Source organism: Arachis hypogaea, chromosome 3, assembly GCF_003086295.3.
Source record: "Arachis hypogaea cultivar Tifrunner chromosome 3, arahy.Tifrunner.gnm2.J5K5, whole genome shotgun sequence".
NCBI lineage: Eukaryota > Viridiplantae > Streptophyta > Magnoliopsida > Fabales > Fabaceae > Arachis > Arachis hypogaea.
The window spans coordinates 63183961-63207444 of record NC_092038.1 but is presented as its reverse complement, the minus strand read 5'-3'; the positions used below and the strand labels follow the sequence as shown (position 1 = coordinate 63207444).

General features: G+C 38.2%; 1 non-coding gene across 1 annotated transcript; it reads right to left on the bottom strand.

Annotated features, from left to right (window-relative positions):
• Positions 1-22794: 22794 nt before the first annotated feature.
• Positions 22795-22902, bottom strand: LOC112793463 (small nucleolar RNA R71). Its single transcript, XR_003198152.1, has one exon. It is a non-coding gene; the product is annotated as a small nucleolar RNA R71 (small nucleolar RNA).
• Between the last annotated feature and the right edge of the window lie 582 nt (positions 22903-23484).

The window sequence follows — 23484 nt, the reverse complement described above, 5'->3', positions numbered from 1 at the left end:
GGCATTTAAACGCCAGGAATATACCCTGAGGAGAGCTGGCGCTAAACGCCAGAAACAAGCATGGAACTGGCGTTCAACGCCAGAAACATGCTGCAGTTGGGCATTGAATGCCCAAAACATGCATCACCTCGGCGTTTAAACGCCAGAATTGCATGCAAAGGCATTGTACATGTCTAATTGGTGCAGGGATGTAAATCCTTGACACCTCAGGATCTGTGGACCCCACAGGATCATCTCAGGATCTGTGGATCCCACAGGATCATCTCAGGATCTGTGGACCCCACAGGATCCCCACCTACCATATTCTCCTCTCTTCTCAACATTCATCCTCTCCTTCCAATAAACACTCTTCCCCAAAACCGTTCACCAATCACCTCAATCTCTCTTCCCAATTACCCCCTTCACTACTCACATCCATCCACTCTTTCCCATAAACCCCACCTACCTTCAAAATTCAAAATTTCTTTCCCACCCAAACCCACCCTAAATATCCGAACATACTCCCTCTCCCCTCATTATATAAACCCCTCTATTCTCCTTAATTTTCACACAACACAACTCCCTCTCCTATACCTTGGCTGAATACACCTTTTTCCACTCTTCTCTATATTTTCTCTTCTTCTTCTTCTTTTCTTTCTTCTCTTGCTCGAGGGCGAGCAATATTCTAATATTGGTGTGGTAAAAGCATAAGCTTTTTGTTTTTCCATTACCATTGATGGCACCTAAGGCCGGAGAAACCTCTAGAAAAGGGAAAGGGAAGATGAAAGCTTCCACCTCCGAGTCATGGGAGATGGAGAGATTCATCTCCAAAGCCCATTAAGACCACTTCTATGATGTTGTGGCTAAGAAGAAGGTGATCCCTGAGGTCCCTTTCAAGCTCAAGAAAAATGAGTTTTCGGAGATCCGACATGAGATTCAAAGAAGAAGTTGGGAAGTTCTGACCAACCCCATTCAACAAGTCAGAATCTTGATGGTTCAAGAGTTCTATTCCAATGCATGGATCACTAGGAACCATGATCAAAGTATGAACCCGAATCCAAAGAACTAACTTACAATGGTTCGGGGGAAATACTTAGATTTTAGTCCGGAAAATGTGAGGTTGGCATTCAACTTGCCCATGATGCAAGGAGATGCACACCCCTACACAAGAAGGGTCAACTTTGATCAAAGGTTGGACCAAGTCCTTAGGGACATATGTGTTAAAGGAGCCCAATGAAAAAGAGACTCCAAAGGCAAGCCGGTTCATTTAAGAAGACTGGACCTCAAGCCTGTGGCTAGAGGATGGTTGGAGTTCATCCAACGCTCTATCATCCCCACTAGCAACTGATCTGAAGTTACTGTGGATCGGGCCATCATGATTCATAGCATCATGAATGGAGAGGAAGTAGAAGTTCATGAAGTCATCTCCCTTGAATTCTACAAAATAGCCGAAAAGCCCTCTACCTTGGCAAGGCTAGCCTTTCCTCATCTTATTTTCCATCTATGTTACTCAACTGGAGTCATCATAGAAGGAGACATCCCCATTGAGGAGGACAAGCCCATCACTAAGAAAAGGATGGAGCAAACAAGAGAGCCCACTCATGGAACCCAAGAGACGCATGAGGAAGCTCATCACCAAGAAATCTCGGAGATGCCTCAAGGGATGCACTTTCCTCCCAACAACTATTGGGAATAACTCAACACTTCTCTTGAAGATTTCAGTTACAATATGGATCAATTAAGGGTGGAACATTAAGAACACTCCATCATTCTCTATGAAATTAGAGAAGATCAAAGAGCAATGAAGGAGGAGCAACAAAGGCAAGGAAGAGACATAGAAGAACTCAAGGACATCATTGGTTCTTCAAGAAGAAAGCGCCACCATCACTAAGGTGGATTCATTCCTTGATCTTATTTTTCTGTTTTTAGGTTTTTATGCTTATTATGTCATCTATATTTGTGTCTCTATTACATGATCATTAGTATTTAATAACTATGTCTTAAGGCTATAAATAATTCCATGAATCCTTCACCTCTCTTAAATGAAAAATGTTTCTAATTCAAAAGAACAAGAAGTACATGAATTTTGAAATTATCCTTAAATTTAGTTTAATTATATTGATGTGGTGAAAATACTTTTTGTTTTCTGAATGAATGCTTGAACAATGCATAATTTTGATCTTATTGTTTATGAATGTTAAAATTATTGGCTCTTGAAAGAATGATGAACAAAGAGAATGTTATTGACAATCTAAAAAATCATGAAAATTGATTCTTGAAGCAAGAAAAAGCAGTGAAAAAGCAAAAGCTTGCGAAAAAAAATGGCGAAAAAAAAGCAAGCAGAAAAAGCCAATAGCCCTTAAAACCAAAAGGCAAGGGTAAAAAGGATCCAAGGATTTGACATCAATGGATAGGAGGGCCCAAGGAAATAAAATCCACGCCTAAGCGGCTAAATCAAGCTGTCCCTAACCATGTGCTTGTGGCATGCAGGTCCAAGTGAAAAGCTTGAGACTGAGTGGTTAAAGTCGTGATCCAAAGCAAAAAGAGTGTGCTTAAGAGCTCTGGACACCTCTAACTGGAGACTTTAGCAAAGCTGAGTCACAATCTGAAAAGGTTCACCCAGTCATGTGTCTGTGGCATTTATGTATCCGGTGGTAATACTGGAAAACAAAGTGCTTAGGGCCACGGCCAAGACTCATAAAGTAATTGTGTTCAAGAATCAACATACTACACTAGGAGAATCAATAATACTATCTGAATTCTGAGTTCCTATGGATGCCAATCATTCTGAATTTCAAAGGATAAAGGGAGATGCCAAAACTGTTCAGAAACAAAAAGCTACTAGCCCCGCTCATCTAAATTAGAATCTGAGCTTCACTTAAAACTTGGAGATTTTATTACTCCTTAAATTATTTTTATCCTTTTTTTGTTCATCTAGTTGCTTGGGGACAAGCAACAGTTTAAGTTTGGTGTTGTGATGAGCGGATATTTTATACGCTTTTTGGGGGTAATTTCATGTAGATTTTAGTATGTTTTAATTAGTTTTTAGTAGAATATTATTAGTTTTTAGGCAAAAATCATATTTCTGGACTTTACTATGAGTTTGTGTGTTTTTCTGTGATTTCAGGTATTTTCTGGCTGAAATTGAGGGAGCTGAGCAAAAATCTGAGTTAGACTGAAAAAGGACTGCTGATGCTGTTGGATCCTGACCTCCCTCCACTCGGAATGGCTTTTTTGGAGCTATAGGAGTTCAATTGACGCGCTCTCAATTGGGTTAGAAAGTAGACATCCAGGGCTTTCCAGAAATATATAATAGTTCATACTTTGCGCGAAGATAGATGACGTAAACTGGCGTTCAACGCCAGTTTCATGCTGCTGTCTGGCGTCCAGCGCCAGAAACAGGTTACAAGTTGGAGTTCAGCGCCCAAAACACGTCACAACCTGGTGTTCAACTCCAGAAACAGCCCAAGCACGTGAGAAGCTTTAGTCTCAGCCCCAGCACACACCAAGTGGGCCCCAGAAGTGAATTTCTGCACCAATTATCTTAGTTTTCTCATATTTTGTAAACCTAGGTTACTAGTTTACTATTTAAACAACTTTTAGAGACTTATCTTGTATCTCATGACATTTTCAGATCTGAATTTTATACACTTTGATGACATGAGTCTCTAAACTCCATTGTTGGGGGTGAGGAGCTCTGCAGCGTCTCAATGAATTAATGCAATTGTTTCTATTTCATTCAAACGTGTGTGTGTTCCTATCTAAGATGTTCATTCATGCTTAATTGTGAAGGAGGTGATGATCCGTGACACTCATCACCTTCCTCAATCCATGAACATGTGCCTGACAAACACCTCCGTTCTACATCAGATTGAATTAGCATCTCTTAGCTTCTTTAATCAGAATCTTCGTGGTATAAGCTAGAACTGATGGCGGCCATTCTTGAGGATCTGGAAAGTCTAAACATTGTCTGTGGTATTCCGAGTAGGATTCAAGGATTGAATGGCTGTGACGAGCTTCAAACTTGTGATTGCTGGGTGTGATGACAAACGCAAAAGGATCAATGGATCCTATTCCAACATGATCGAGAACCGACAGCTGATTAGCCGTGCTGTGACAGAGCATCTGGACCGTTTTCACTGAGAGGATGGGAAGTAGCCACTGACAATGGTGACACCCTACATACAGCTTGCCATGGATGGAACTTTACAAACAATTGAGTTGAATAATACATTGCAGAAATTCAGAGGACAAAGCATCTCCAAAACTCCAACAGATTCTTCATTAATAAAGTAACAATTTCTTATTTCAAATACTTTGACTTCTTACAATTAAATCCAATTAATCTTATTGGCATCCTGACTAAGATTAATAAAATAAACATAGTCTGCTTCAAACCAATAATCTCCGTGGGATCGACCCTTACTCACGTAAGGTATTACTTGGATGACCTAGTGCACTTGCTGGTTAGTTGTACGGATCACAAATTCGTGCACCAACTGTTCAGAAGCAAAAAGCTACAAGTCCCGCTCATCTAATTAGAATTAATATTCATTGATATTTTGGAATTTAGAGTATATTCTCTTCTTTTTATCCTACTTTATTTTCAGTTGCTTGGGGACAAGCAACAATTTAAGTTTGGTTTTGTGATGAGTGGATAATTTATACGCTTTTTGACATTGTTTTTAGGTAGTTTTTAGTAGGATCTAGCTACTTTTAGGGATGTTTTCATTAGTTTTTATGCTAAATTCACATTTCTGGACTTTACTATGAGTTTGTGTGTTTTTCAGTGATTTCAGGTAATTTCTGGCTGAAATTGAGGGACCTGAGCAAAACTTTGATAAAAGGCTGACAAAGGACTGCTGATGCTGTTGGATTCTTACCTCCCTGCACTCGAAATGGATTTTCTAAAGGGATAGAAATTTAAATGGCGTGCTCTCAACGGCGTTGGAAAGTAGACATCCGGAGCTTTCCAGCAATATATAATAGTTCATACTTTATTCGTGATTAGACGACGTAAAATGGCGCTCAACACCAGTTCCGTGCTGCATTCTGGAGTCAAACGCCAGAAACACGTCAAGAACTCGAACGCCAAAAACACGTTACAACTTGGCGTTCAACTCCAAAAGAAGCCTCTGCACGTGTAAAGCTCAAGCTTAGCCCAAGCACACACCAAGTGGGCCCTGGAAGTGGATTTCTGCATCAATTCTTACTTTTGTAAACCCTAGTAGCTAGTCTAGTATAAATAGGACTTTTTACTATTGTATCCAGTGTCTTTTGATTGTAAGGTCTTTTGACCATTCGGTCTTCTGATCACGTTTGGGGGCTGTCCATTCGGCCATGCCTAAACCTTCATCACTTATATATTTTCAACGATGGAGTTTTTACACACCATAGATTAAGGGTGTGGAGCTCTGCTGTACCTTAAGTTTTGATGCAATTACTACTACTTTCTATTCAATTCAGCTATTCCTGTTCTAAGATATTCGTTGCACTTCAACATGATGAATGTGATGATCCGTGAAACTCATCATCATTCTCACCTATGAACGCGTTACTGACAACCACTTCCGTTCAACCTTAGACCGGGCGCATATCTCTTGGATTCCTTAAGCAGAATCTTCGTGGTATAAGCTAGAATTGATGGTAGCATTTTCATGGGAATCCGAAACGTCTAACCTTGTCTGTGGTATTCCGAGTAGGATTCCGGGATTGAATGACTGTGACGAGCTTCAAACTCGCGATTGCTAGGCGTGACGACAAACGCAAAAGAATCAAGGGATTCTATTCCAACATGATCGAGAACCGACAGATGATTAGCCGTGCTGTGACAGAGCATTTGGACCATTTTCACTGAGAGGATGTGATGTAGCCATTGACAACGGTGATGCCCTACATACAGCTTGCCATGGAAAGGAGTAAGAAGGATTGGATAAAAGCAGTAGGAAAGCAAAGATTCAGAAGGAACACAACACCTCCATACACTTGTCTGAAATTCCCACCATTGAATTACATGAGTAACTCTATCTTTATTTTCTGTTTATTATTTATTATTATTCGAAAACCCAATAATCAATTATTATCCGCCTGACTGAGATTTACAAGGTGACCATAGCTTGCTTCATACCAACAATCTCTGTGGGATTGACTCTTACTCACGTAAGGTTTATTACTTGGATGACCCAGTACACTTGCTGGTTAGTTGTGCGGAGTTGTGACTAAGTGTGATTCATGTTTGAGAGCACCAAGTCTTTGGAGCCATTGTTGATGATCACAATTTCGTGCACCACGAACCCTACCCTTCGCGCGACCCAAACCCCAACCCTCTCTCTCTCTAACCTCTGCAACTCTCTCTCTCAACCACCCTAGTCACCACCTCCGACCACCAAGACAGCCGCAACGCCACCCCCGACCACCCAGACCTGCCGCCATCTCTGGCATCTATTTATTTTGGTAAACTACTACCGACTCTCTTCTTATTTTGTCTATTTTCTGTATTTTTGCACATTTTTCTCTTTTTGTTTTTTTTTTATTATTGTACTTTTTGCATTATGCACTTTGAGCTATATGTATACATCTTGGATATTTTAGCTTGATTTGCACCTTAGTTTACTAGTTATATATTAAGTGGATTAATTAGTATAGTTTACCCCTTTTTAGCATATGGAAGTTAATTTGATTGAAAATAAAAAGGAAGTAAGCTAGAGACTTTAACAAAATCAATCCACACCCCTTGTATATATAGCATTACATGTTAGATAGTTGGAAACATTTCATCAAGGAGGAACACTAAAACTTTAAAGCCATCAAATATATTTTACGTTGGGAATAATGGAAACTTTTAAATTCTACTTGCATGACATACATAACTGATATATGATTTATGAGCTTGAGAACACACAGCCTGTGAGTTTTGAGCTTAATTGTATGGTTACATTCAGACCATAATTTTTATTCATGTGTGTTTCGCCCTTCTTTTTTTATTCTGGTGTTCTTTACTTTGCTTTAATCTGTATATCCAATATAGAATATTGATACATACCAAGATAGGATTGAGGCCATGTTTGATTATCAACTCACTTATCCCAAATAAAGCCTACCTTTTATGCCATCCTTATTAGCCCCCTTGAGCCTTTTAATCCCCTTCTTCTTTATAACCACATTACTAGCCTTAAGCAGAAAAACAAAATAAAAAATCCCAAGTTGAATCCTTGGTTAGCTTAAGATAGATATTGTGTAAAATTTAAGTGTGAGGAATTTTATGGGAACATGGGATGATAGAAAAAGTAGGAAATTAAATTGAACAAGTTATGTAAAAATTTGGGAAGCATGCTCATGTGAAATCAAAATAATTAAATTACCATGTGCATTAAAAAAATATTTAATTTCAATAAGAGGATACAAAAAAAAATAAAAATAAAAAATAAAAAATAATTAATTTCCCCAAACACAAAATAAAAAGAATCAATGCACATAAGACAAAGTTAAATTCAATGCATGAGATTGCAATACAAAGTGAAATTTTGGGCAAATAGGTTAAGAAACTTTTTGATTTGTATAAAGTATGTATATGTTAGGTGAGACCTTAGACTAATCAAGGATTCACTTATTAGCTCACTTAGCCTTCTACATATACCCTTACCTCTACCTTGGCCCTATTACAACCTTGAAAAGACCTCATGATTTTTGTATGTCTATATTATATAATTTTTGATTGGTTAGATGAAGAACAAAGTTATAGAAAGCAAGGATAAAAAGAAGATTAAAGTGATTAACCCAATAAACACTGAGTGACTAGAGAGTAAACACAAACTCCAGTGAGGGTTCAATAGCTCATCACCATATATCTCTGCCTCAATTGTTAATTGTCTTGCAAGTTTGAAAAATATTTTATTTTCTCAATTGTAAAAGTGCTTTGATATTATATAAGGTTGGCTATACGTATATGATTCCTTGAGAATGTGAATTAATTTAACTACATGTAAAGCTTTATGTATAGGTGATTAATAACTAGATTTGCATGACTCATTTAGGTAGTTGCATCTAGGATAGATTGCATTGCATGAGATTCCACCATTTTACCTTATTCTTTCTCTTGGATTTAGCATGAGGACATGCTATTGTTTAAGTGTGGAGAAGTTGATAAACCCATATTTTATGATATATTTTGTGCTGAATTTAAGTAATTTATTCAATCCTTCACCCACTTATGCATGTGAAATTGCATGGTTTTACTTTCCCTTCCTTATTATGTGATGTATGTGAAAAACATGTTTCCTAGGCTTTAAAAATATTAATTTTAATTACCTTGTATTGCCATTCGATGCCGTGATTTGTGTGTTAAGTATTTCCAGATCTTCTAAGGCAGGAATGATTTAAAGGATGGAAAGGAAACATACAAAAATAGAAGGAAAGCATAAAATGGAGTTTTTGAAGAAATTGGCAATGACGCGTCCGCATTGACGACGCGAACGCGTGGTTCGCACAAAAAGGAATCGACGCGACCGCATGGATGAGGCGAACGCGTGACTTGTGAAATACAACTGACGCGGGCGCATGACTGACGCAACCGCGTGGAAGAGCAACACTCCAGACGACGCGACTCCATGACCCACGCGGACGCGTGACGTGCGCGATCTGCAGAATTTGCAGATCTCATTTTCAGTTTTTTGGGCTCTTTTTGGCCCAGATCCAAGCCCAGAGAATACAGACCAAAGGCTGCAAAGTGGAGGAATGAAGGGGATAATTAGAGAGAACTGAGGTGGCACTTTTCATAGTTTAAATGTAGTTTTTAGTGAGAGAGATTATCTCCTTCCTCTTAGGTTTTAGGATTAGGATTTCTTTAGTCATTAGGATTACTTCATCGTATCAGGTTTAATAATTTATGATTCTCTTCTACTTTTATTACTCCGATACTTTTATTTGTGTTTTATTTATGTTGCCCAATTGGCTTATGAATATTGTCCATGTTAGAATTGACATCTTTATTTAATATAAATTGAGGTATTTCAGACTTATATGTTATTGATGCTTGGGCTCTATCCAAATTATTTTCATTCAAGTAGATTTTATTCCCTTTTGGCTTTGGTTGATTAATTGGTAACTCTTGAGTTGTCAAACTCAGCAGTGGTTGAAATTGGCAGATTCTAATTGATCTAGATCGCTCTAAAGCTAGTCTTCCCACAGGGATTGACTAGGACTTGAGGATCAAACTAATTAGTCCACTTGACTTTCCTTTGCTTTAGTAAAGGTTAACTAAGTGGGAGAAAAATCCAATTCTCATCACAATTGATAAGGACAACTGGGATAGGACTTCCATTTTTCATACATTGCCAAGAGTTTTACTAGTTATTAATTTATCAATTCTTGCAATCTATTTCTCTTGCTACAAATCTTTTTCAAACCCAAACACTATTTTTCCATAACCAACAATAAATCATACTTCCCTGCAATTCCTTGAGAAGACGACCCGAGGTTTGAATACTTCGGTTTATAAATTTATTGGGTTTTGTTACTTGTGACAACCAAAACGTTTGCAAGAAAGGTTGATTGCTTAGTTTAGAAACTATACTTGCAACGAGAATTTATTATAACTTCTAAATCATCAATCTTCAGTTCTTCAGGCTCATCAACAATAATGGAGCCAAGTCAACCAAAACGTTCAACAACTCCAAGAGAGCTTTGAGAACCTTAAAGAGCAGCAAGACCAGATCAACTGGAGAGAGATGCAAGACAGCCTAGGAATGATCTTGGAGAAATAATTACAACAAATGGGGAGTCTTGCTGAATTTAGACACCTTTATGAAGCAAGGACTGTAGCCAGAACAGAATATGATTGCTATTCACAGATAAAGTTGAGCTACTTGTGCAATGCAATAGCTAACATGAACCCCGACTACCCCACCTACATGCAGAAATTGGAGGAGCTAAGCACAAGGCAAGAAGAAATAGCATACCAGCACAAGGAGAATGTGAAGTCATATATGAGGAGGCTAGGATATTGGAAGCCCAAGTCCAAGGATGCCAAGGCTCAAGAAGGTTCCTCCAAGCCAGATGAAGGTGGCTCATCCCCTCCTAAGAAGAAGAACAAGGGAAAGGGGCCAATGAACTGAAGATGAAGCTGCTCAAGGTTGTTGAGTCCCATGGTTGACATTTTCCAAATTCTGCATTCTGTTTAACTTTTGCCTTATTTACTCTTTGAATAATCATGCTAGGATAGTTTATGTTTTATGCTTAGTTTTAAATTCTGTTTGAAGTGTTTATGAGTTTTTTTCAAGAAAGAAAACGCAATGTATTTCAAGTCGTCACTTCAATTAAATAAAAGTAGAACTTGTCTCTATAAGTGTTACTGTGAGTTGTACAAAAACAATAAGAGAGACCAAGGCCAAGAGGGATCATCAAACAAACTAAGAAACAAAAGGCTAAGTGTAGAACCTTGGATGAACCAAAAAGAAAATGAGTCATGAAGAGAACTAATCCTGGAAGGTATAACAAAGGGAAGGCTAAGGGGTGTTCCTTGAATATCCATAGAACCAAGAGGTAGTAAGCAATAAAGACCCAAGGCTCTGAGCATCAACTACTAGGATAGAAAAGAAAAAGAAACATGAAAAAGAGACTCAAAAAGGAATAAAAATCCTAGTAGATGCTTGTGGTGGAGATGTGTCAAGAAGAGACCTGGGCAAGTAAGTTCTTAGGGGTGTCTCAACACCTAGTACCCTAAAACCAACTGGTTTGGGAGTGCTAACTGAAAGCCTAATTAAAGGGTTGTCTTGAGACAAAACACTTAGAGTCGTGGTCAAGAAAGCAAAACAACATTTACTACTTCAAGGTGACAATCAATAGAAAGGACCCCTAAGGCCTATACCTGAGTGAGCCCTCAAGGATCCAAGAGTTTTCCATGGCAATCAAAACATTCATACATGTGTTAGACACTTAGTTCCACTCTTAGTTGTATTGAAATCTTTTGAAGCCAAGGCCTTAATATATAAAAGTTTACTCACATTAATTTGCTTAGGACAAGCAAAACTTAAGTTTGGTGTTGTGATGACTTGCATCATTTACCTTTCTTTCTTGCATAAAAAGACCATAAAAGAGCATAAATCTCATTTGATAAGTACAGTTCATGCATTATTTGATGAATATTATGGTACACTACTTTGAAGATGAGTTGTGCGGAATTGCAGGTAAAAAAAGTATCAAAAATGGGTAGAAGACAAGCAAGAAGCTGGGCGTGTGAAACTGGCGTGTCACTTGAGGGCAAACGCCACAAAAATGCAATGGCGCGGCACGCCAGGAGCTAAGCGTGGCACGCCAGTACTAAATTCTAGAAAGGAGATCCAAGCATGCATGTGGGCGTGGCACTCTAAGGACTGGGCGTGGCATGCTAGTAATAAATTCCAGAGAGCAAAAAGGAGAAACACAAGAAGGGCGTGGCACGCTAGATCCATCAACCACTATGGGCGTGCCACTTGAAGTCGAAGGAGTGGCACGCCAGGAGCTATAGAGTCACTTTGGCGTGCCACTTGAAGATCCAAGCGTGGCACGCCAAGCTTGAAGAATGAGCAAATATATAGGCGTGCCACTTGAGCAACATGGCGTGGCACGCTGGTACAATGATCCAGAGAAGGGGCTGAAGGCAAGAGAAGACTGGGCATGCACTTGAAGTCGAAGGCGTGGCACGCCAACCTCTCAACCTCACTTTGGCGTGCCACTTGAGCAACCAAACGTGGCACGCCAGACATCACAAGCAAGATCTGGGCGTGCCACTTAGTGTTGAAGGCATGGCACGCCAGTCCCAAAAACTCACTTTGGTGTGCCACTTGAAGGTCAAGGCGTGGCATGCCACTTACTGGAACAACACAAGATCATGGGCGTGGCACGCCAACTTGTAGGCGTGGCACGCTGGTATAACTTTCCAGAAAGGGTGGAAGAGGCCAATTACATGAGGCATGCCACTTGAGCTCGAAGGCGTGTCACTCCAATCAATATTTGTCACTTAGGCATGACACTTGAGCAATAAGGCGTGGCACGCCAATGTCATTTAGAGGCAAGAGAAGCATTGGGGCGTGCCACTTGAGTTCGTGGCGTGGCACGCCAAGCAGAGGGGCCATTCACCTAACAAGGGCATGGCACGCCAGACCCTGGGCGTGCCACGCTAGTGTAACTTTCCAGAGAACTCAGCCAAGCACACAACAAGGGCGTGGCACGCTAACTTTTAGGTGTGGCACGCCATTTCAAATTTCCAGAAGCAATGAAGTGGAGAAATCAAAGGGACGTGCCACTTGAGCTCGAAGGCGTGGCACGCCAACACAAGAATGTCACTATGGCGTGCCACTTGAGCTCGAAGGCGTGGCACGCCAAGGTTGAAAGAGGGACGAGCGTGCCACTTAAAGGATTGAGCGTGGCACGCCAAGCCATTTTGTAGGGCACGTGACATGCCTGAGAAGCGCCAACCACACGCCAGCTAAGGGGTCACGTTTATTGAGTGCTTTCTTTCCCTCCAAAAATGTAATTTTCCCTTTTTCACTTTTGTAATTCTTTTATTTTACTAGGAGTAGTATATATACCCCAAAAGAGTACTTAAGAAGGGGTTAAGGAGTTAGTTCTAGATCCACTTTTACATTCCACTTTTGAGTACTTTCTAAGCTATGAGTAGCTAACTTCCCTCTCATTGAGAGAGGGAGCTCTGTTGTACTTGATGGATTGATAATAGTAAAATTCTTCTTCTCTTCATCTTCTCTTTGATTTGCTAGGAGAAATTTCGTTCTTAATGCTTAGTATTCAATTATCTTGGGAAAGAGATTGAATGCAATTGGATTTCATGGGAACCTTGGGAAAGGAAACATGAAACCATGCTTGAAATCCCTTCTCACACTTGAGTAGAATCTGGGTTTTGGTGATGGGATACGTGACATATAATCCTCCCTCTACCTGGATCTACAAGGGTGTGTGGTATAATCAGGGACCAAGTATATCTCTCTTCATGAGCAATTAGACCAAGGAATTGGCTATTGATCAAGATCTGAGAGATTGAGTCACTAAGGGATTGGGGCTCAATCAATCATGATTGCCAAGAGGTCAATGAGTTGCATGATTGAAGGAGATCTAAGCTAGATTTGATCCAAAGAGGCAACATCTTCTAATCTCAATGAATTCCCCATTCTCATCTATCCATTTCTTTATAGCTCAACTTTACTTTCAGCAATTCCCCATTCCCATTTACATTCAGTTCATTTATGATTCAGCAATTTACATTCTTTAATTTCCATTCCTGCACTTTAATGCTTTTCTTTATATTCTAGTCATTTACATTTATGCCATTTACAATTATGCACTTCATACTATCATTGATCCGCTTGACTAATTCACTAATCAATTAAAACTGCATGAGTTTGCCAATCTCTGTGGATACGATCCCACTCCTCTATGGGTTATTACTTGGCGATAATTTTGGTGCGCTTGCCAAAAGAACTCGTTCACTAAGTTTTTAAAAAAAAAGGGTAGTGAATTGAGGTCATCACCCAGTGCACTTGCTGGTTAGCTGTACCGGAGTTTTGAAAAGTGTGATCACAATTCCTTGTACCAAGAAGCATAGAGACATTACATTATGCCTAAATTTTCTTTGGTTATTATAAGCAACTAAACCTCCTAAGTTAAGGATAGGAGCTCTGCTTATTCCCTTGGATTAATATTATTACTTTTCTACTTAAATACATGTTTGATTCCATTCGATGATGTATTGTTCATTCTTCAACTTTTTGAGTCTGGGGTGGAACAACAGTATGACCCCTTATTCTACATGAGCTCTTGCGAAGCCTTAGTCGGATAGTATTGAGCTACAGCTTGAGAATACATCACAGGTTCCAACAAGTTATCTGGGCTAATTGGAATACGTGATATAAAATCTTGTTAGTCAAGGGTAATTGAGGTATCTGTGGCATTAAGGCTAGAATATTGAGCATCATTCTCCGATCTGGAAGATCTGACCTTTTCTGTGGCATTTTGAGTAAGATCACTAGAGATTGAATTGCGTGAGCTTCACCCTCGTCCAGATTGAACAACCACTGCTGGTGTTTGGTTTGGAACAGAGGAGACTAATGACCACTAGCCCTGGCTTAATCACTTACAGCCTTGCCATTGAATGAATCACTCATTGTTAAAGTAGTCAGTAAGAAGTATTACTCCAGAAGAACAAACATCTCTGAGGCCTTAACTGATTTCTCACTATCGTGTCTACGTTAATTCTTAATTGCTTTCGTTATTGTTTCGTTTATACGTCTACAATAACAACAATCAACTTTCTATTCGCCTGACTAAGATCTGCAGGATAACCACTGCTTGCTCAATCCGACAATCCTCATGGGATCGACCCTCACTCACCTGAGATATTACTTGGATGACCTGGTGCACTTGTCGGTTTAGTTGTGCGAGTTTCATTTTCGCGCACCATATTTTTGGCGCCGTTGCCAGGGATTGTTCATGATTGACAACTACCGGTTGTCTTGCTCCTTAGATCAAGTACCTTTACTAGTTTTTCTTTCAATTGTGTTTCTTATTTTCTTTTCTGAAAAATATTTTTCAAAAAGTCGTCTTTACCCATCTTTTTCTTTTGTTTGAGTCTTGTGTCAAAGTTTTAGCTTTGATCCTTCTCATTTCTGTTGGTTTATCTTTTCTTAATTTTTGAAAATTGTTCATGCTTTTCTTTCTTGGTGTTCAAACTTTTCTTGGTATTTTTCTTTGGATTGATTTCAAAATTTTTAAATTTGGTGTCTCTTGGTGTTTTTCTCTCTCTATTTTCAAAATTAGTGTCATTTAATTTCAAAAAATTTTGGGTTTGGTGTCTTTTAGTGTTTTTCTTTTAGATTTTCAAAAATTAGTGTGATTTGATTTCAAAATTTTTAAGTTTAGTGTTTTCTTTTTTTTCTTTTTCTTTTTGAATTTCAAAAATTTTTAAAATCCTTTCTTTTAAATTTTTGAATTTTTAAATTAAAATCATTTATCTTTATCTTATCTTCAATTTTCAAAATTTTGATATCTTATCCTTATTTCAAATTCAATTTTTTAAAAGTTAGTATTTTGTTAGTTTCTCTTTCTTTTAGATTTGAGTTTCAAAAGCTTTTCTTATCTTATCTTGTTTCTTTCTCATTGACTCTTTCTTTCTAATTTTTAAATTTCAAAATCTTATCTTGACTATTTCTTCTCTAATTTTTGAAATTTTTTTTAATTTCAAATCTTGTTAGTTAATTGGTTGCTCTATCTTATTTTTAAAAGTTAGTATCCATTAGTAATCTTTTTATTTAAATTTAATTTTCTTGCTTATCTTTTTTTCTTTGATCTTTATCTTATCTTTTTCTTTAATTTTAAAATTTTGTTCTCTTATCTTTCTTTTAAATTCAAATTTTAAAAGTGGAGTATTTTGTTAGTTTTTTCTCTTTTTCAATTTTGAATTTCAAAATCTCTCTTTGACTTTCTCTTTCGACGTTTTAAAACTTTTCAAAATCAAATCTCCTATCTTAATTTTCAAATCTCCTATCTTAATTTTCAAATCTTATCTTATCTCTTGACTGTTTCTTTCTAATTTTGAAATTCAAAATCTTTATTTCACCTTTTCCTTTTGAATTTTTGAAAAATAATTCAAAAACCAAATCCTCTATCTTTATTTTCAAATCGTTTTAATTAATTGTTGCTTTATCTTGTTTAAATTTTTAAGTTTGGTGTTTCTTTAGTCTTTCTTTCAAATTTGAATTTCAAAATATTTATTTGAATTCTCTCTTATTTTCTTGATTTTCAAAATTTGTTATCTTTTCTTATTTTCATCTAAATTCAAATTTTAAAGTTCGGAGAAAGTGAGTCCATCTACGATGCATGGGAAAGGTACAAGCTGATGCTTAGAAAATGCCCGACGAAAATGTTTTCCGATTGGGTTAAGCTGGATATTTTCTATTATGGACTCATGAACATGGCCAAGATATCCTTGGATAACTCTGCTGGTAGTTTAATAAACAGGAAGAAGACAACTGAAGAAGCTAATGAACTTGTTAAGATAGTCACCAGTAATCAGTATCTATACTCATTCGGTGAGACCTCAATGAAAGGAGAGGTCAAGACAATGTCCCCTGAATCAGACCCTCTGGAACAAAGTGAATCATTAACCCCGCAGCTAGACTCCCTCACACAATAATTGCTAAGTTTGCAAGAAGTGTTGCAAGAAACCCATGCCTCCAACAAGAATATAGAGGCACGGTTGAACCAGGATGAACGCAATTTGTCTAAACAGATAAGAGAAGAGTACTAAGCCATCCAATTAAGGAGTGAAAGAACCCTAGACACCCAACCTCAAAAAAAGAGAGCACATGATGAAGAGGAAACACCAAAGAGTGAAAATGCAGTAACTCAGAGTACCATTAGGGGCATTGAACGCCTAGGAGGGGGCAGAGCTGAAGTTCAATGCACAGAAAAAGGAGGAGACATAAATGCCAACTCAGAGGACATCCTTCCTAAACATCCTGACAATCCCTTCCCAATGACTCTAGACATTCATCCTGCATTACCCAAGACCCCAGAGTACAGAGCCAAGTTGCCATACCTTCAGAAACTTCAGAGACCTCCTAACACTCTTCCTAGAGACAAAGAGGTGAATCCAATAGAAGAATGTAAGGCTCTCATCAGGACCAAGGAGGCTGAGCCTAAGGTGGTACACACTGTTGAAGAACTAAATGAAGAAGAGGCTCAAGAAGAGGCTGGAAGCACACTAGTACACACCCCTCTTGTAGGAAGAGAGCCTGAAGTGTCACATCCTCAAGAAGAGTGAAAGGAGACCAACGATGAGCAGCACTCACAGTTCTTGAAAATATCTAAGGAGTTGCAAATCAATATCCCTTTTGCGGGGGTTTCGGAGCAAATACCTCTCTCTGCTACACTTATGAAGGGCTTACTCTCTAAAAAAGAAGAAGAGTTAGAAGTGCACGAGCAAGAAATAGAGGCCCCTAAACCAAGTGAAATCCCAATGACAAGGGAGGAAAACAACTATGGGAGTTTCCACTCCAATAAAGCAGGGAATGGCCTGGAGGGTGAGTTCATTGAACCACCAATTCCAGAGGTTTTTTATAATGGGTACATGATAAACCCCATTTGTAGGGTTTATCTTGTGCTTGATTTAGGGGATTTTATCGCCTTTTACCCACATTTATTCAATGAAATATCATGGTTTTGTATATTCCCCTTTAATTGTGCTTAAGAGTGAAAACATGCTTTTTAGGACTTAAAATAGCTAAATTTAATTTACCTTTGATTCCATTAGATGCCTTGATATGTTTGTTAAGTGATTTCAGATTTAGGAGGCAAAGATTGGATAAAGGGAATAAAGGAAAAGCATGTAAAATGGAGAACTCATGAAGAAATGAAGGAATCGCAAAAGCTGTCAAGCCGACCTCTTCACACTTAATAGGCCATAACTTGAGCTACAGAGGTCCAAATGATGCGGTTCCAGTTGGGTTGGAAAGCTAACATCCGGGGCTTCAAAATGATTTAAGATTTTCCATAGTTGCTACACGTGTGGTGATGCACACGTGCACTGTATGCGCACGCATCGTTGCTGCCATATGATCCACTTAAGGCAATACGTGGCCAGCGAATTCTAAAGCCTTGTGGGCCCAATCTAACTCATTTCTGATGTTATTTAAGACAAGGATTGAAGGAGAATCAACATACTTTTACATACTTGTCATTATTAGTTTAGTTTAGCTTAGTTTAGTAGTTAGAGTTAGTTTCTAGAGAGAGAAGCTCTCACTTCTCTCTAGAATTAGGATTAGGTTTAGTTCTTAGATCTAGGTTTTCATTCATTCTTTCTTCTACTTCTACCTTTCAATTCCTTGTTGTTACATTCATCTTCCTCTATTCTTTTGTTGTAATTTCCTTTATGTTGTTCTTATTCTTTGTTGTAGATCTACTCTTATCCCTTCTATTTTCTTTCCATTCAATTCAAGGTAATTCATAATAAATGTGTTTCTTTTAGTTGTTGTTGTTAATTCCTTTCAATAATTGTTGTTAGATTTCATTCTTGTTGTCAATTTACTATGCTTTTCTTTTGTGCCTTCCAGGTGTTTAATGAAATGCTTGGTTGGATTTTAGTGTAGGTTTTGTTCCTCTTGGCCTAGGTAGAGTAATTAGTGACTCTTGAGTTATCTAATTCCTTTGTTGATTGATAATTAGAAGTTGCTAATTGATTTAAATGCCTCTAAAGCTAGTCTTTCCTTTAGGAGTTGATTAGGACTTGAGGAATCAAATTGATTCATCCACTTAACTGTCCTCCATGGTTAGAGGTTAACTAGGTGGGAGCAATGGATAATTTGTTATCACAATTGAGGAGGATAACTAGGATAGGACTTCTAGTTCTCATATCTTGCCAAGAGCTTTATTAGTTGTTAGTTTATTTTCTTTGCCATTTATATTTCTTGTCTAAAATCTCAAAAACCCAAAATAACTCACAACCAATAACAAGACACTTTATTGTAATTCCTAGGGAGAACGATCCGAGGTTTGAATACTTCGGTTATAAATTTTAGGGGTTTGTACTAGTGACAAACAACTTTTTGTATGAAAGGATTATTGATTGGTTTAGAAACTATACTTGCAACGAGAATTCATTTGTGAAATTCTATACCATCAAAAATCTAATCATCAAAATGGCACCGTTGCCGGGGAATTGCAATGGTGTTATGTTATTGGTCATTGTACATATGTGAATAGTGTGAATATCTTGCTTTTTACTTTATTTGCTAGTTGTAGAATTTTGTTTCTCTTGTCTTCTATTAGCTTTTGATTTTTGTTTCCTCTTTTCATCATGAATTCTCATTTTGGCTATGAGTGTGATTACAACTATGTTGTAGGAGATGTGAATTTCAATGACAACATACATCAAGGATGGGGCAACCAAAGGTGGGAGGAGCCATATTGATGAGCGGATAATTTGTATACTTTTTGGCATTGTTTTTAGTATGTTTTTGATATGATATAGTTAGTTTTTGGTATATTTTTATTAGTTTTTAGTTAAAATTCACTTTTCTGGACTTTACTATGAGTTTGTGTGTTTTTCTGTGATTTCAGGTATTTTCTGGCTGAAATTGAGGGACCTGAGCAAAAATCTGATTCTGAGACCAAAAAGGACTGCAGATGCTGTTGGATTCTGACCTCCCTGCACTCGAAGTGGATTTTCTGGAGCTACAGAAGCCCAATTGGCGCGCTCTCAACGGCTTTGGAAAGTAGACATCCTGGGCTTTCCAGCAATATATGATAGTCCATACTTTGCCCAAGATTTGATGGCCCAAACCGGCGTTCAAAGTCACCTCAGGAAATCCCAGCGTTAAACGCTGGAACTGGCACCCAAATGGGAGTTAAACGCCCAAACTGGCACTAAAGCTGGCGTTTAACTCCAAGAGGAGTCTCTGCACGAAATTTGCTTCATTGCTCAGCCCAAGCACACACCAAGTGGGCCCGGAAGTGGATTTTTATGTCATTTACTCATTTCTGTACACCTTAGGTTACTAGTTTTCTATAAGTAGGACCTTTGACTATTGTATTAGAAGTCTTTGGATCTTAAAGTCTTTTGATCTTTATATCTTTTGATCATGTTTTGATGATTGAACCCTCTTTGGGAGGCTGGCCATTCGGCCATGCCTAGACCTTATGCTTATGTATTTTCAACGGTGGAGCTTCTACACACCATAGATTAAGGTGTGGAGCTCTGCTGTACCTCGAGTATTAATGCAATTACTATTGTTCTTCCATTCAATTCCTCTTGTTCTTGTTCCAAGATATCACTTGTTCTTCAACTTGATGAAGGTGATGATTGACGCCCATCACTATTCTCACTCATGAACAAAGTGACTGACAACCACTCTTGTTCTACAAGCATTTGAGGCTTGGTGAATATCTCTTGGATTCCTGATTGCACGATGCATGGTTGATCGCCTGACAACCGAGTGCTCGCCTGACAAACGAGCCAACCATTCCGTGAGATCAGAGTCTTCATGGTATAGACAAGAACTGATGGCGGCATTCAAGAGAAACTGGAAGGTCTAACCTTGTCTGTGGTCTTCTGAGTAGGATTCAATGACTGAATGACTGTGACGTGCTTCAAACCTGTAACTTACTGGGCGTTAGTGACAGACGCAAAAGAATCACTGGATTCTATTCCAGTAGGGGAGGGAACCACACCGGTGATTGGCAGCACTGTGACAGAGTGTGTGCATTAGCTTTCACTGCGAGGATGGGAGGTAGCTGCTGACAACAGTGAGACCCTACACGAGCTTGCCATGGAAAGGAGTAAGAAGAATTGGATGAAGACAGTAGGAAAGCAGAGAGACGGAAGGGAAGGCATCTTCATGCGCTTATCTGAAGTTCCTACCAATGAATTACATAAGTATCTCTATCTTTACCTTTGTGTTATTTTCGTTCATCACCATATACATTTGAGTTTGCCTGACTAAGATTTACAAGATGACCATAGCTTGCTTCAATACTAACAATCTCCGTGGGATCGACCCTTACTCACGTAAGGTTTATTACTTGGACGACCCAGTGCACTTGCTGGTTAGTTGTGCGAAGTTGTGTAATGCCATGGTATTGAGCCACCAAGTTCTTGGAGCCATTACCGGGGATTATGAGAGTTGTGAAAAAGTGTAGTGATCACAATTTCGTGCACCAAGTTTTTGGCGCCGTTGCCGGGGATTGTTCTTGTGTATGGACAACTGACGGTTCATCTTGTTGCTTAGATTAGGTATTTTTTTTCTTCAGAGTTCTTAAGAATGAATTCTAGTGTTTCAATGTGATGTTCTTATCATCACCAAAGCTGATTGATCTTCATCAATTTAGCTCTTGAATGCAATGTCCTGCTGAAGCTTGGCCGGCCATGTCTAATTTCTTTAGACTAAAGCTTTAGACTAACATTGCATGATTCCTGGAATTCTCATTAAGAATTTTGATACCTTTATTTTCTTTTTCTACATAATTTTCGAAAAATCCAAAAAAAAATTATAAAATCATAAAATCCAAAAATATTTCTTTTTTTGAGTCTAGAGTCTCATCTTAAGTTTAGTGTCAATTGCATGTTTCTGTTCTTATTGCATTCATGCATGTGTCCTCATTGATCTTCAAGTTGTTCTTGATGATTTCCTTGTTCTGATCTTTGAATTCTATTGACTTGAGTGTTTTGTGTGTCTCATATGCATTTTCGTTTTGTTAGTGTCAGTAGTATACAAACTGCTAAGTTTGGTGTCTTGCATGCATTGTCATTTGATTCTTGTTGCATTTTGGTTTGTCCTTATTATTAAAAATCCAAAAATATTTTTAATTTGTGTCTTTTCAAGTCAATAATACAGAGAATTGAAGATTCAGAACATACAGCAGAGGAATTGCACAGAAAAAGCTGGGCGTTCAAAACGCCCAGTGAAGAAGGACAGACTGGCGTTTAAACGCCAGCCAGGGTACCTGGTTGGGCGTTTAACGCCCAAAAGGGTAGCATTTTGGGCGTTAAACGCCAGAATGGATACCATTCTGGGCGTTTAACGCCAGGATGGCACAAGGGGGAAGATTTTGTTTTCAAAATCAATTTTTTTTAAGTTTTCAAAGTTTTTCAAAATCAAATCTTTTTCAAATCAAATCTTTTCAATCAAATCTTTTTCAAAATCAATTTCTTTCCTTTTTCAAAAATACTTATTAACAATTAATGATTTGATTGAACATTTTTTGCCTTTTCTGTTGAGGAAGGTTTTATGTTTGATTCATATCTTTTCTTGTTAGGCAAGTCATTAATTTTTAAAATCATATCTTTTCAAATTGTTTTCAAATCATATCTTTTAAAATTGTTTTCAAATCATATCTTCTCAATCACATCTTTTTAAAACCAATCATATCTTCTTAACCACATCTTTTTCAAAATAGTTTTCAATCAAATGTTTCTGATTTCTAATTTCAAAATCTTTTTCAAAAATCATTTGATTTCTTTTCCCTTTTCATTTTCGAAAATTAAGTAATGTTTTTCAAAAATATTTTTTTAAATTTTCCACTTAATTTTTGAAAATTACTTCCCTCCTTCTCACATCCTTCTATTTATGGACTAACACTATCCCTTAATGCAAAATTCGAACTCCATCTTCTTTGATAAGTTCGAATTTTCCACTTCTGTCTTCTACTCTTCTTTTCCTCTGACACTTCAAGGAATCTCTATACTGTGACATAGAGGATTCCACATTTTCTTGTTTCCTTCTCTTTCTTATGAGCAGGAGCAAAGACAAAGGCATTCTTGTTGAGGCTGATCCTGAACCTGAAAGGACCTTGAAGAGAAAGCTAAGAGAAGCCAAAGCACAACTCTCTTTAGAGCACCCGAACGAACTCTTCAAGGAAGAAGAACTCATGGCAGCCGAAAACAACAACAATGCCAACAATGCAAGGAAGGTGCTTGGTGACTTTACTGCACCTACTCCCGATTTCTATGGGAGAAGCATCTCTATCCCTGCCATTGGAGCAAACAACTTTGAGCTTAAGCCTCAATTAGTTTCTCTAAGGCAACAGAATTGCAAGTTCCATGGACTTCCACTGGAAGATCCTCATCAGTTTTTAGCTGAGTTCTTGCAAATCTGTGACACAGTCAAGACTAATGGGGTTGACCCTGAGGTCTACAGACTGATGCTATTCCCTTTTGCTGTAAGAGACAGAGCTAGAACATGGTTGGACTCTCAACCTAAAGAAAGCCTGGACTCTTGGGAAAAGCTAGTCAATGCCTTCTTGGCAAAGTTCTTTCCACCTCAAAAATTGAGTAAGCTTAGAGTGGAAGTCCAAACCTTCAGACAGAAGGAAGGAGAATCCCTCTATGAAGCTTGGGAAAGATACAAACAATTGATCAGAAAGTGTCCCACTGATATGCTTTCTGAATGGAGCATCATAGGTATTTTCTATGATGGTCTCTCTGAACTGTCCAAGATGTCCTTGGATAGCTCTTCTGGAGGATCTCTTCATCTGAAGAAGACGCCTACTGAAGCTCAAGAACTGATTGAAATGGTTGCAAATAACCAATTCATGTACACTTCTGAAAGAAATCCTGTGAACAATGGGACTAGTCAGAAGAAAGGAGTTCTTGAGATTGACACTCTGAATGCCATATTGGCTCAGAATAAAATATTGACTCAACAAGTCAATATGATTTCTCAAAGTCTGTCTGGGATGCAAAATGCACCAAGCAGTACTAAGGAAGCTTCATCTGAGGAAGAAGCTTATGATCCTGAGAACCCTTCAATAGAAGAGGTGAATTACATGGGAGAACCCTATGGAAACGCCTACAATCCTTCATGGAGGAATCATCCAAATCTTTCATGGAAGGATCAACAGAGACCCCAACAAGGTTTCAATAACAATAATGGTGGAAGAAACAGGTTTAGCAATAGCAAGCCTTTTCCATCATCTTCTCAGCAACAGACAGAGAGTTCTAAGCAGAATACCTCTGACTTAGCA